The sequence below is a fragment of the Carcharodon carcharias genome, chromosome 3 (assembly GCF_017639515.1).
Source record: "Carcharodon carcharias isolate sCarCar2 chromosome 3, sCarCar2.pri, whole genome shotgun sequence".
NCBI classification, from domain to species: Eukaryota; Metazoa; Chordata; class Chondrichthyes; order Lamniformes; family Lamnidae; genus Carcharodon; species Carcharodon carcharias.
In genome coordinates this window covers 180,417,683-180,431,667 of record NC_054469.1, presented here as the reverse complement: position 1 = coordinate 180,431,667, position 13,985 = coordinate 180,417,683, and positions in this window count along the sequence as shown.

The window sequence follows — 13,985 nt, the reverse complement described above, 5'->3', positions numbered from 1 at the left end:
AGCAGGCGATCAACTGTGAGTCTTAGAAAATCAGTTTTGATCTCAAATGTACTGTTCTAGATATTGTACCAACCATTTCATAACAATGAGCTCTATCACACTAGCACCAGCTGAATGGAAATCATCTGGACCACATCTAGCCCCTGAGGTCAGATTTGTTTGTGCACCACTGGTTTAACATTTGGTAAAAACACTGAGTGATAATCATAAACCAGCACATGTTTCTGTTATCAATTCATAATCAGGGTAAGGATTTCTTGTGAACAGAAACACTTAATGAAAAACAACAATAAAATATTTTCCAGGTTTTTCTTTGTTGGCTCACTGAATTCCATCAGAAATTTAATTTAAGAAATCCAGTATTTTCTCTTTATGAGAGGTTTTAAATGGGCACCTGAACATGCAGTACTATATCCCCAGCATTCCTAAAGATAAATCATAACCATTGCTGTACATAACATGACCTATATACAGCCCCATCCATACCTACAATAACCGATATACAGTCCAATCCATACATACTATAACCTATATACAGACCCATCTACAAATACTATAACTGATATACAGCCCCAACCATGCACACTATAACCTCTATACAGCCCAATCCATGAATACTACAGCCTATTACAGTCCCATCTATACATACTATAACTGATATACAGTCCCTTCAACACATAATATAACTTATATACAGCCTCGTCTATACATACTATAACCGATATGCAGCCCAGTCCATACATACTATAACCTATATGCAGCTCTATCCATGCATGATACAACCTATATAGAGTCCCATCCATACATAATAAAACATATTTACAGCCCCATCCATACATACTATAACCGGTATACAGCCCCACCCGTACATACTATAACTGATATACAGTTCCATCCATACATACTATAACTGATGGACAGCTCTATTCATACACACTATAACCTATATACAGCCCCATCCATACATACTATAATATATACAGCCCCATTCATACATAATATAACCTGTACACTGTCCCATCCACACATACTCTAACTGATATACAGTCCCATCCATACATACTACAACCTATACACATTCCCTGCTACAAACTATAACCTATATACAGCCCCATCTATACATGATATAACCTCTACACTGTTCCATCCAAACATAACATAATATATATAGAGCTTCATCCATACTATAACTGATATACAGCCCCATTTATACATATTATAACGGATATACAGTCACAGCCATATATACTATAACTGATATACAGCCCTATCCATACATACTATAACCTATATACACTCCTTTTCATACAGACTATAACCTATATACAGCCCCATAATATAACCGATTTACAGCTCCATACATACATACTATAACCTATATACAGCCCATACATACATATAGTAACCAATATACAGCCCTATCCATACATAATATAACCAATATACAGTCCATACCATATACAACCCCATCCATATATGCTATAGCCTATTACAGTTCCATCTAAAAATATTATAAACAATATACAGTCCCATCCACACATAATATAAATTATTTACAGCCCCATCTATACACACTATAAGTGATGTACAGCCCCATCTGTACATGCTATAATCTATATGCAGCCCCATCTGTACATGGTATAACATATATACAGCCCCATCTATACACACTATAAGCGATATACAGCCCCATCCATACATGGTATAACATATATACAGCCTCATCCATACATACCATAAACTATATACAGCCCCATCCATATATATGACAACCAATATACAGCCCTATCTACACATAATATAACCAATATACAGTCCATACATACTTACCATAACCGATATACAGCCCCATCCACACATACTATAACTGACATACAGCCCCATCCATACATTATATAATCAAGGAGCCACATCCTTATATAATATAACCTATATACAGCCCCATGCATAAATACTATAACTGATATAAATACATAATAAAACATATATCAGCCCCATCCATACACACTATAACTGATACACAGCCTCATCCATACATACTACAACTGATATACAGTCCCACCCCTACATACTATAACTGATATACAGCCTCATCCATACATAGTATAACCTATATACAGCCCCAAACATACGTACTATAACTGATATACAGTCCCATCCATACATACTATAACCTATATGCATTCCCATCCCTACATACAATAACCTATATATAACCCCATCCTTAAATACCATAACCAATATACAACCCTATCCACACATGCTATAACCAATATACAGCCCCATCCATACGTGCTATAACTGATCTACAGTTCCACCCGTACATACAATAACCGATATACAGCCCCATCTATACATACTATAATCTATATACAGCCCCATCCATACATGGTATAACATATATACAGTCCCATCCTACAGCCCCATTCATACATACTATAACTGATATACAGTCCCATGCATCCATACTATAACCAATATACAGCCCCATTCATACATACTATAACCAATATACAGTCCCTCCATACATGCTGTAACTGATATTCAGCTTTCTATACATATTGTAACCCATATACCACCCTTTCCATGCCTACTCTAACTGACATAGAGCCCCTTCCATACATCCTGTACCCCTATACAGCCAGCTCTGTATCTACCATAACCCATATGCAAGCTGTTCCATACATCTGAGAACTGACATACAGCCCATTCCATGCATACACTAACCCACATAGTTGCCACCTCCATGCATACCGTAACCCATACTGTAACTCAAATTAATTCACCTCCATATATACCGTGTCCTCTATGTAGCCTCTTTCATGCATAATATGTATACAGTCAGGTCCTTACATACAGTGTACAAGGTATAAGGTATCTTTGTACATACTGGGCTCGATTCTAATTCTTTGCAAGTAGGTACTTTTGAATGGATTAATTCTGTCCTATATACTCCATATATGATGTAACCTATATATATAGCCACCTCAGTTACATACATGCAATTAATGCAATAAGGTAAATTATACAAATATATACTTGAGTTGCTCAAAGAAAGAGCATTGTAAAACCCTTATTCCAGAAATTGGTGCCCCTTTAAAAACAGATTCACCAGCTAATCGCATAAACAGTGTTTCTGTTTGGCGTGTCCTAAATCTGTCTGCTTCTATTACTGTTATTTTCCAGCCTGAAAGTTATCTTTTTGATCTTTTCATTGCTATTCCACAGCACGTCTTCCTGTTTCTAATGAATGGCATTTCCTTGTCTAGTGTCACACCGTTTACTTGCAGCACTTAAACTACAGCTTACTTTCACTCTTGTCTATTTTAATAAAGCTGCTGACAAACTGCTCCTCTCAGACTCCCCCAAGAGTTGTCTCTTCACTGACCTCAGCTCTGATCTTTGACAATTGCCACCATATTTTAAGAAGGGAAAACAGAGCATTCCATTGATTCCATGAAGGGTGAGCCAGATTGCTGTGATCAACATTTGCAAACACTGTAAAGGATTCCAGGGCTCTGCTCTTTGTTGCTGTTGCCACAGTCAGTTCAGTAAAGATGCACAGGAAAATTTGCAGAGAAATAAGGCCAATTGCATCACTAATAAGATTTTCTTGGGTTTGTGGCCAGGTGCACTGTATTGCTGGGCTGCAGCGTGCATCAAGAAACCTGCAAGGTCAGAGTTCCTGATACTAAAGGAATCTGCTTTGCCTCCCTTCCAAAAGTGAATGAAAATAAGAAAGCTCCTCTACAACCTAATGCTATGACTCACCAAATTTCTGATATTTGCTCAACGATCCTGAGACCCAGAAAAATCTCTGCTATTGAGGGGAATAGGAGAGAAAATGGGGATAAAATCATATGGCAAAAGACATATTAACAATCGTTAATACTTGTGCTTGATTTCATATCAGGGAAGGGCTTTTTAATGTTTAATATATCATTACTGTGGTTTTATATAGTATGTGAGAATGGGTTGTATATATATGAAACATACAAGCTTTTGTTTCCAATACATATTTACCAAGATAATACACTTCAAAAACAAAAATTCTTTGGGGCCCCCTGAGGATGCTAAATAAGTTAATGTTCTTCCATCCTTGCCTAACGTGCTTCATAGAATCTTACATCACAGAAGGATGCTGTTCTGCCCATCAGGTCTTTGCCAGCACTTTGAAAGAGGTTTCCCATTCGTGCCACTCCCTTGCTCTTTCCTAATAGGCCTGCAATTTTCTCCTTTTCAAGCATTTATTTAATTTCCTTGTGAAAGCTATGCTGTTTTCACCACCCTTTTAGGCTGTGCATTCTGGATCTTAGCAACTTGCTGCATAAAAATAATTAACTTTACTGTACTTCTGACCAGGGTTGCCAACTCTCCAGGATTGGCCTGGAGTCTCCAGGAATTGAAGATCAATCTCCAGGACATTGCTCTGTACAACCCTGGATAAAAATTATAGGGACATTAAATAAATTGGCTTTTTGTCACTTTCATTGAATATTTCTCTTTACCAGATATAAAAATTTTGAAAATGGTGGGATAAAAACAAAAACAAAAAATGCTGGAAAAACTCAGCAGGTCTGACAGCATCTGTGGAGAGAAATACAGAGTTAACGTTTCGAGTTTGTATGACTCTTCTTCAGAGCCTTTATATTTTGCCTTTATATTATGGGATAAAAAGGTTGTTTGGCTGACAGTCAAGCATCATCCAATTGGGTAATCAGTTTTTTTGCTTTCCAATTGGAGTAGAAATGCAGTGTGTCACAAGGATGGATCTGTTGGTTGACTAATGGCTGGAACATTAGGGACAAGTCATGTGATGAAACTTCCAGGGATACATTTAATTATAGTTGGCAACCTACCTCTGACTCTTTTGCCAGTCGTCTTAATTCTGTGCTCTTAGGTTGCCAACCATAAATACATAAGGACATTACATAAGAACATATGAAATAAGAGTGAGAATTTGGATTCATGTACAGAAGAAGCGCCACCAATGCCATTTTTATTTTGAGGCAAATGATGAAGAAATATCAGCAAGGCCAATGCAACATGAATGCAACATTAATCTAGAGAACTTATGACCGGGTGCCTAGGAAGGAAGCCTGGAGATGTACTACAATTCGGAGACTCCTTGAGAAGTCTCAAGGACTTGCCAGTCAAGGAGTGTACAAGGAGTGCCAGACAAGAACAAGAGCAGGAAGCAATGTGGGGGAGAGTGAGAGTTTTGAAGCCAAGGTTGAATTACACCACAGATTGACACTGAGCACCTTTGCTCTTCCTGATTGTCATGGATGTTGTAACCGAGCAAGTGAAACAGGTATGCCATGGTCAATGATGTTTGCAGATGACATTGAGCTATGTGGTGGGGATAATGAGAACATGACCTGATGGGAACATATCTGGAGAACTGGGGAAAAACACTGGGAGACAGATGTATGAAGGTCAGTAGACCAAAGACCCAATTTATAGACTGTCAGTTTGAGCCTTGAGAAGAGGATCAAAGTGTAGCTGTAAAGATTATGGATAAGGACTTGAAGAAATATATGGATCTGGATTCCCCTATATTTGAGGATTTGGATTCCCTTAAATGTGAACATGGATGGCTCCTACAAGTGTGGATATGCATAGTCTGGATGTGTTATATATGAATATGGATGGTCCCCAGCATAAATGGATATTGATGGCCCATACATATATGGATATGAATGGACTCCAAAACTATTGATATAGGTAGCCCCTAAAAACACCCATGTAGATGGTCCCTAAATAAATGAATTGCAATTGTTCCTAAGTTTACCATAGAATCATAGAAGGAGGCCATTCAGCCAATTGTGTCAGTGCCAGTGCTCTGCAAGAGCAAGCACCCAGTGCCATTCCCCTGCCTTTTCCCCATAGCCCTGCATTTTTCCCTTTCAGAGATAATGAAGTGCCCTGCTTCACGTGCCCTTTTGAAAGCCACAACTGAATCTGCCTCCACCACATTCTCACGCAACGCATTTCAGATCCTAACAACTCATTGCGTGAAGACATTTTTCCTCAAGTTACTGTTGTTTCTTTTGTCAATCACCTTAAATGGTTGTCCTCTGGTTCTCGACCCTTTCACCAAAGGGAGCAATTTCTCCCTATCCACTCCGTCCAGATCCATCATGATTTTGAATACCTCTATCAAATCTCCTTGCAACCTTCTCTTTTCCAAAGAGAACAGCTCCAGCCTCACCAAACTATCCATGTAACTGAAGTTCCTTATCTCTGGACCATTCTTATCTTTTCTGCACCATCTCTAATGCCTTCACATCCTTCCTAAAATGTGGTGTCTAGAACTGGATGCAATACTCCAGTTGAGGCCAAACCAGCATGTAAAACAGGAAATCATAACTTCATTGCTTTTAAAGCCCAGGATCCTATATGCTTTATTAATCACGCTCTCAACCTGCCCTGCCGCCTTCAATGATTTGTGCACATGTTCCCCAAGGTTTCTCTCCTCCTGCACCCACTTTAGAATTAATTGCACACGTTATTTTATACTGTCTTTCCATGTTCTTCCTAACAAAATGAAGCACTTCACGCTTCTCTACATTAAATTTCATTTGCCACTTGTCTGCCTATTCCACCAACCTATGTCCTTTTGAAGTTTAACGCTCTCCTCCTCACAGTTCATCAGGAACAACTGCCTTGAAGGAGTATGAATGAGGACCATCTCCTACTCAATAGCATAAAATCCAGGCAATCTCCTGGTACTCAACTTGGTAGAGAAAAACCAGCATTAGATGTAGCCACTTCTGACAAAGGACCTTGGCTGAGAGAGGAACTCCCAGCCATAATCTAATCAAGTTACAACTGGAATACACTAGCCATGACTAGATTTGTATCACTGGACAGTTGGAGAGAGATAGTCATGTGACAAGCCAGCTAACCCTTTGTATGTTTAAGCATCTGTTTTCTCTGCAAACCTGCACAAGCAAACTCTGAAGAAGCAAGATCCTCATGTGGATCTCTCTCTCTCTCTCTAGACAATTTGTAAGTTTTGAACCCTGTCTGCTAATTTTTTTTGACTCTCCATTTTCAGCAGGCAGAGATTTTAAAAAGAACACAGTGCCATAGTTACTATCTTCAGATAAACAGATAGATCATCTGCCTACATCTTTAAACCACCTTGGGCCTGACTCAGAAGGACGGCTGAGTTCAGACGGAAGCCAGCAAAGTCAACAACCTAAAAGAACCATAAACCGCTTTAGGTCTGAATATTTCCCTCATCAGACACACATGATTGGCAGACCCGGGAGCAGCTGGGTAACAGGCCCCTGACCCCGATCAGCCCCCAGCCGCAATTTCACAGTGCTGACCAATTAACAGCCAGCCAGCGTGAAACGCGTGCCGGGGTGGGGCCAGGAAGAGGGTGGGCGACGACATCACCGTGGGCATGGGTGAGTGCTTCGAGAGACCTCTGTGAAGGCAGACAGCTGCTTCAATGAGCTACAGACCTGCAAATAATAACATAAAGCACAAAAAAGCTGCGGCACAATCAAGCACCTGAAAGCATATCTCATTAAAATGCTGAACCCAGATATTTCTTTTTATTTTATTTCCTAATAGAGATTTCATCCCACCCTTGGATGACATTTCATCAAAAATAAAAAAGGCTGCCTGGCCGATTTGCAATCCCCCAACCTTAAGGTTGGACGGGCCATGAAAAATCACTGACAATTGCGCCATTAGTGGGCTTAATTACAGAATCACAAAATCACACAGTGCAGAAGAAACCCTTCTTGGCCCTTTATTAAGGCACCTTCTTAAGATTGCCATCTTAATTGTTGGCGCGCATGCTTCTGACTGCTGCACATGCTCGCCAAGCGAAATATTGTGCGATGATGTCGGGGCGCTTGCCTGACATCATCTTGCGCAATTTTCTGCCACTTTGGGTTAGGCACGCACTCGCCTGCACAAGGTAAAATTCTGCCCTTAAATTTTCTGGGCTTTAAATTGCTTAATCTATGCTCCCACTCTGTAATCTATTTGAGGGTGTGTGTGTGTGTGTGTGTGTGTGTGAGTCAGAGCATTGTATTATTTTTATTAGACTGGGCAGCCAGTATTTATTGGACAATAAATACTATTCTCTTTTCTTTTTTAAAACTCAAGGAAACCTATCGATTTGTGACTTTTATAGTGACAGCATGTAAACAATTAAACATGCCTGAATTGGCAAGCATATCCCTTTTTAAAAAAAAACTTGCTGTTAAACAAGGAGAGAGGAAAAAGGGAGCCATTCGACCCCTCCCTCCCCTCCCCCCATCTGATTGTAACAAGTACTTTACCTTTTAGGGAAACTATACATTTTATAAATGTCTAAATGTCAAGAGCTATAAATCTGACAGAAATATAATGATTTCATCTTTCTTACATTCATTCAAAGCCCTCCCTACAAATTTTAAGTCCTTTCTACCTGTAGGGATAATATCCTCCTGCCAAGAAGACAGGTAGTTCACTCAGTTGAGATTGGATGGGCCCAATATACACAAATAGCCGAACATTCATTGATTCTCCTTGCTTATTCATTCACCGATAGTGGAAAGAATGTCTCACACCAACTATGGCCTGAATTTTTGCTCCTGAGTCTAATAGTCTAATTTTTGTTCTGGGGGTGGGGCAGTATTAACAGGAGTCAGATCCACCAGCCTAAGGAACGGTGCGAGGGCAGGCATATGGGCTGCCAAGTTTGGAGGGGGGCTGTGTGAAAGGCCTGCCCTGGTGATCTGGGATTTTGACCCAGCTGTAAAAAAAAAACAATAAAACAAAAAACAGCCTTCCTGTGCTCATTCCTCACCCCTCACATCCCCTCACCCCCAACACATTCCCCATCCATGCCAACCCATGTGACCTCTTGCCTCTCACACACCCCCTATGGCCAGTCATACCCTCCATGCCAAACTATACCCTGTTACCCACCCCATGACCTGTTATAGCCATTATGCCAACATATGTCCCTCTACCCACCCCCATGTCATTTCATAGCCCTGGAGCTGACTTAGTGCCAACTCATGGCAATTCATTCTGCCTCACCTACCATCCTTTGCCCCATACCCTCCATGCCAACTCACCCAGTATCCACCATGCCAGACCTCAGAACCCATGCTGAGATGAAATAAAATAACGTTCTAAGTATCCATGCAAAAATTTTAAAACTAAAAACTCATTCATAAAAACCCATTCACTACATTTACATTACTTCAACTACATAATTCCTTATAAAAGCAAACATTTAGTTCAATTGCTTAATCCCTTATAAAAACATAGCCCCACCTCAAAGACTTTATACCCACTTGGAGCTGTGAATCAAACTGTGGATCAAACTGTCAATCAAACACAGAGTTGTGGTTGAGAGAGGGGCAGGATTGGCTGCTAAATATTCTGGGATATAGAATCTTCAGGTGAGACAAGGGAGGGGGTAACAGAGGATGAGGCATTGTATTATTCGTTAAGGAGTCAGTTACTGCAGTAAGAAGAGATGATATCTTGGAGGTGGAATCGAATGAAGCTTTGTGGGTAGAGCTTAGGAATAAAAAAGGGGCAGCTACATTTTTAGGTGTTTATTATAGACTCCCAGATAGTCAGTGAGAAATTGAGGAGCAAATATGTGCACAATTTGCGGGGATGTGTAAAAACAATAACAATAGAGTAATTATATTAGGTGATTTCAACTTTCGCAACATTAATTGGGATAGACATAATGTTAAGGGCTTGGATGGAGTGGAAATGTGTACAGGAGAACTTTTTAGGTCAATATGTAGAGGGTCCAACAAGGGAGAGTGCAGTGCTGGACCTAATTCTGGGGAATGAAGCCGGACAGGTGGCTGAGGTGGTGGTGGGCGAGCATTTTAGTGATAGCGACCACAAAATGGTACAATTTAAGCTTGTTATAGGCAAAGAAATAGACAAGTTGCAAAAAAATGTTTTGGATTGGGGGAGAACAGATTTTAGTAAAATAAGGCAGGATCTGGCCAAGGTAGACTGGGAACAGCTACTTGTGGAGAAATCTACAGAAGAGCAGTAGGGAGCATTCAAAAAGGAAATGGGGAGGGTACAGGCTCAACGTGTTCCCTCTAGGGTGATCGGAAGGAGTAACAAGCCCAAAGAACCATGGATGACCAGAGATATTCAGGATACGATGAGAAGGAAAAGAAAGGCTTTTAGCAGGTACAAGGGGGGCAAATCAGCGGAGGCATTAGTGGAGTACAGAAAGTGCAGAGTGGAGCTTAAGAAAGCAATTAGGAGAGCAAAGAGGGGATATGAAAACACTCTGACTGGTAAAAGTAGGGAAAATCCCAAGATATTCTATAAGTATATCAATGGGAAGAGGATAACCAGGGAAAGAGTAAAGCCCATTATGGACCAAGAGGAGTGTAGGTGGAGCCAGAGGACATCGGTAGAGTGTTGAACGGATACTTTGCATCCGCCTTCACCCAAGAGAATGAGGATGAAGGTATGGAACTCGGGGAGAGAGACTGCACGGTTCTTGAGCAAATTGATATCAGGAGTGACAAGGTATTGGAGGTTATTGGCAGGCTTAAAAGTGGACAAATCTCCAGGTCCGGATGATTTGTGTCCCAGACTGCTGAAGGAGGCAAGGGAGGAGATCGCAGGGGCTCTGACCCAAATATTTAATTCCTCTCTGGCCACAGGGGAGGTGCCAGAGAACTGGAGAACAACTAAGTGGTTCTGCTATTTAAGAAGGGTTGTAGAGATAAGCCAGGGAACTACAGACCAGTAAATCTCAGTGGTAGGGAAACTATTGGAGAAAATTCTGAAGGAGAGTATCTATCTCCACTTGGCGAGGCAAGGTTTGATTCGGGATAGTCAGCAGAGCTTTGTCAAAGGGAGGTCATGCCTAACAAGTTTGATTGAATTTTTTGAGGTGACCAGGTGTGTATATGAAGGTAGTGCAGTTGATGTAGTTTATATAGATTTTAGCAAAGCCTCTGACAAGGTCCCACATAGGAGACTAATAAAGAAGGCAAATGCACATGGGATACAGGGTAATTTGATAAGGTGGATTCAAAATTGGCTTAGTTGTAGGAGACAGAGAGTGATGACAGAAGGATGCTTTAGTGACTGGAAGCCAGAGTCCAGTGGCGTACCACAGGGATCTGTGCTGTTCCCCTATTATTCGTCATTTATATAAACGACTTGGTGACTAGGTGGGGGGTGGGATTAGTTAGTTTGTGGATGACACAAAGATTGGCTGAGTGGTTAACAGTGAGGTTGAGTGTCTTGGGCTGCAGGAAGATATAGACGGGATGGTCAAATGGGCAGATAAGCGGCTGAAGGAATTTAACCCTGAAAAAAGTGAGGTGATACACTTTGGAAGGAATAATTTGACAAGGAAGTATTCAATGAACGGCATGACACTAGGAAGTTCTGAGGAACAAAGGGGACTTGTGTGTGTCCATAGATCCCTGAAAGTGGAGGGGCAAGTTAGTGGGGTGGTGAAAAAGGCATACGGGACACTTGCCTTTATCAATCAAGGCATAGATTACAAAAGTAGGGAGATCAAGTTGGAGTTGGATAGAACCTTGGTGAGGCCACAGCTGGAGTACTATGTGCAGTTCTGGTTGCCACATTATAGGAAGGATGTGATTGCACTGGAGGGGGTGCAGAGGAGATTGACCAGGATGTTGCCTGGGATGAAATATTTAAGTTATGAAGAGAGATTGGATAGACTTGGGTTGTTTTCATTGGAGCAGAGAAGACTGATCAAGGTATACAAGATTATGAGGGGCATGGACAGGGTAGATAGGGACCAGCTGTTCCCCTTAGTTGAAGGGTCAGTCATGAGGGAACACAAGTTCAAGGTGAGGGGCAGGAGGTTTAGGGGGGATGTGAAGAAAAACCTTTTTACCCAGAGGATGGTGAGGGTCTGGAATGTGCTGCCTGGGAGTGTGGTGGAGGTGGGTTGCCTCACATGACTTTAAAAGGTAGCTGGATGAGCATTTGGCATGTCATAACATTCCAAGTGCTGGTAAATGGGATTAGGTAGGTAGGTCAGGTGTTTCTCACATGTCAGTGCAGACTCAATGGGCCGAAGGCCCTCTTCTGCATTGTGTGATTTTGTGATTCTGTGAACTGTCAGACACCCTACTGTGATAATTATAGGTTGTGAAATCAGCTACGCAGCACAAATCCTATAATAATAAACCTTCAGGCTTATGTCAACTGAAAGAGTGAAATAGTAAGCACTATTTTTAAATTAAACAGTTGCAATTTTTTTAAATAAAGGCTAGGAAATTTAAATGCCTTGACAGCTTGACAGTTCCCTTGACAGTTTGACAGTTCCCTTGACAGCTTGACAGTTCCAAACAGCTTGACAGTTCCTATCAGCTTGACATTTCCTTTGACAGCTTGACAGTTCTCTTGATAGCGTGACACTTCCAACCAGTTTGACAGTTCCATTGGGTTTATCCACTTTATACATACATTTATGTCAACTTTTATTCATATCAAAGGACACCTGACCTCTCCCAAAGGACACCCAACATCTCCTGAAGGTGTCCCTGGACCTATCCAAAAGGATATATCTAAAACGGTACCCTACCTCACCAAAGGACTCTGGCAGCTTTAGATCTTCTCCTGTAAGGTCTAAAATCCATGAGTTGTGTTTTGGACATCACAGTTACAAAAACTGAATCTGTTTGAAGGCAGCTGCAAATTTTATATGCGCAGCTGCCTCAGTGAACCACAGATGTGAAATCTACAACCTGCCCCCATTCCCCACCCTGGCAAAAATGGTGGGTGCCAGGTTTGGGGTCAGGATTTCCAGAATCAGGGTGCCATTCTGGCTGGAAACTCTCTCCTTCTTTACGAAAATTCAGGCCTGTCTGCCTTTCTGCCTCTCTGATGACCCAACTACAACAGAGAAGGGTCAACAGGAGCATAAATGCTAATAGCAACCAAGACTGAAGTTGAATTTATATTGATGTTAGCAAGGTTTTTGTGCTGACGGTTCTCATTGTTTGGTTTTTATGTAGTTGAAGTAATCCCAGCACAAAGCTTGAATAACTCACTAAAACAGGCTGTAATAAAGTTGCAGTTGGAAATAAATGGTAGGGAGAGGTGTGTGAGGAGGGGGGAGTGGGGGGAGGGCATCCCATTGGCCATCAGTTCTTTTCGTGTGTTGCATAGAACCCTTTGCTGAGTCCATCAGGAAGGATCCGGGCATAAGAGGAGCGATGATCCCAGGCAGTGGAGGTACTCAGGTCAAAGCCTCCCTGTACATGGACGATGTCGCCATTTTCTGCTCGGATCCGTTGTCGGTGCGCAGAGTGATCCACATCTGCGACCAGTTCGAACTGGCCTTGGGAGCCAAGGTAAATCATGGGAAGAGCGAGGCCATGTTCTTTGGGAACTGAGCTGACCGATCCTTTGTCCCCTTCACCGTCAGCGCTGATGGCCTGAAGGTGCTGGAGATATGATTCGGAGGGACCGGGGCATGCGTTAGAAACTGGAAGGAGCGAGTGTCTCTGGTGAAAAGAAAACTGGGCATGTGGGAGCAATGCTCCATCTCCATTGCAGGTAAGAACCTGGTCATCAGGTGTGAGGCACTCTTGCTGTTGCTGTACGTGGCGCACGTCTGGCCTATTCCAGACTCCTGTGCGACGGCGATTACCCGAGCCATCTTTCACTTTATCTGGAGGTCGAAAATGGATCGTGTCCGCAGGGATGCAATGTACCAGCCTCTAGATAAAGGGGGAAAAAACGTGCCCAACATCGCCCTCATACTGATGGCCACCTTTATGTGCGGCTGCATCAAGCTGTGCGTAGATCCTCAGTACGCAAACACCAAGTGTCACTACGTGCTGAGGTTCTACCTGTCCCTGGTGTTGCGAAGGATGGGTCTGGCCACGCTGCCACGGAACACTCCAAGTAGTTGGACTGTGCTGTACCACCTGTCCCTCGTGGAAAAATCTATGCAGAGAAACAGCTTTGACCACAAGTCC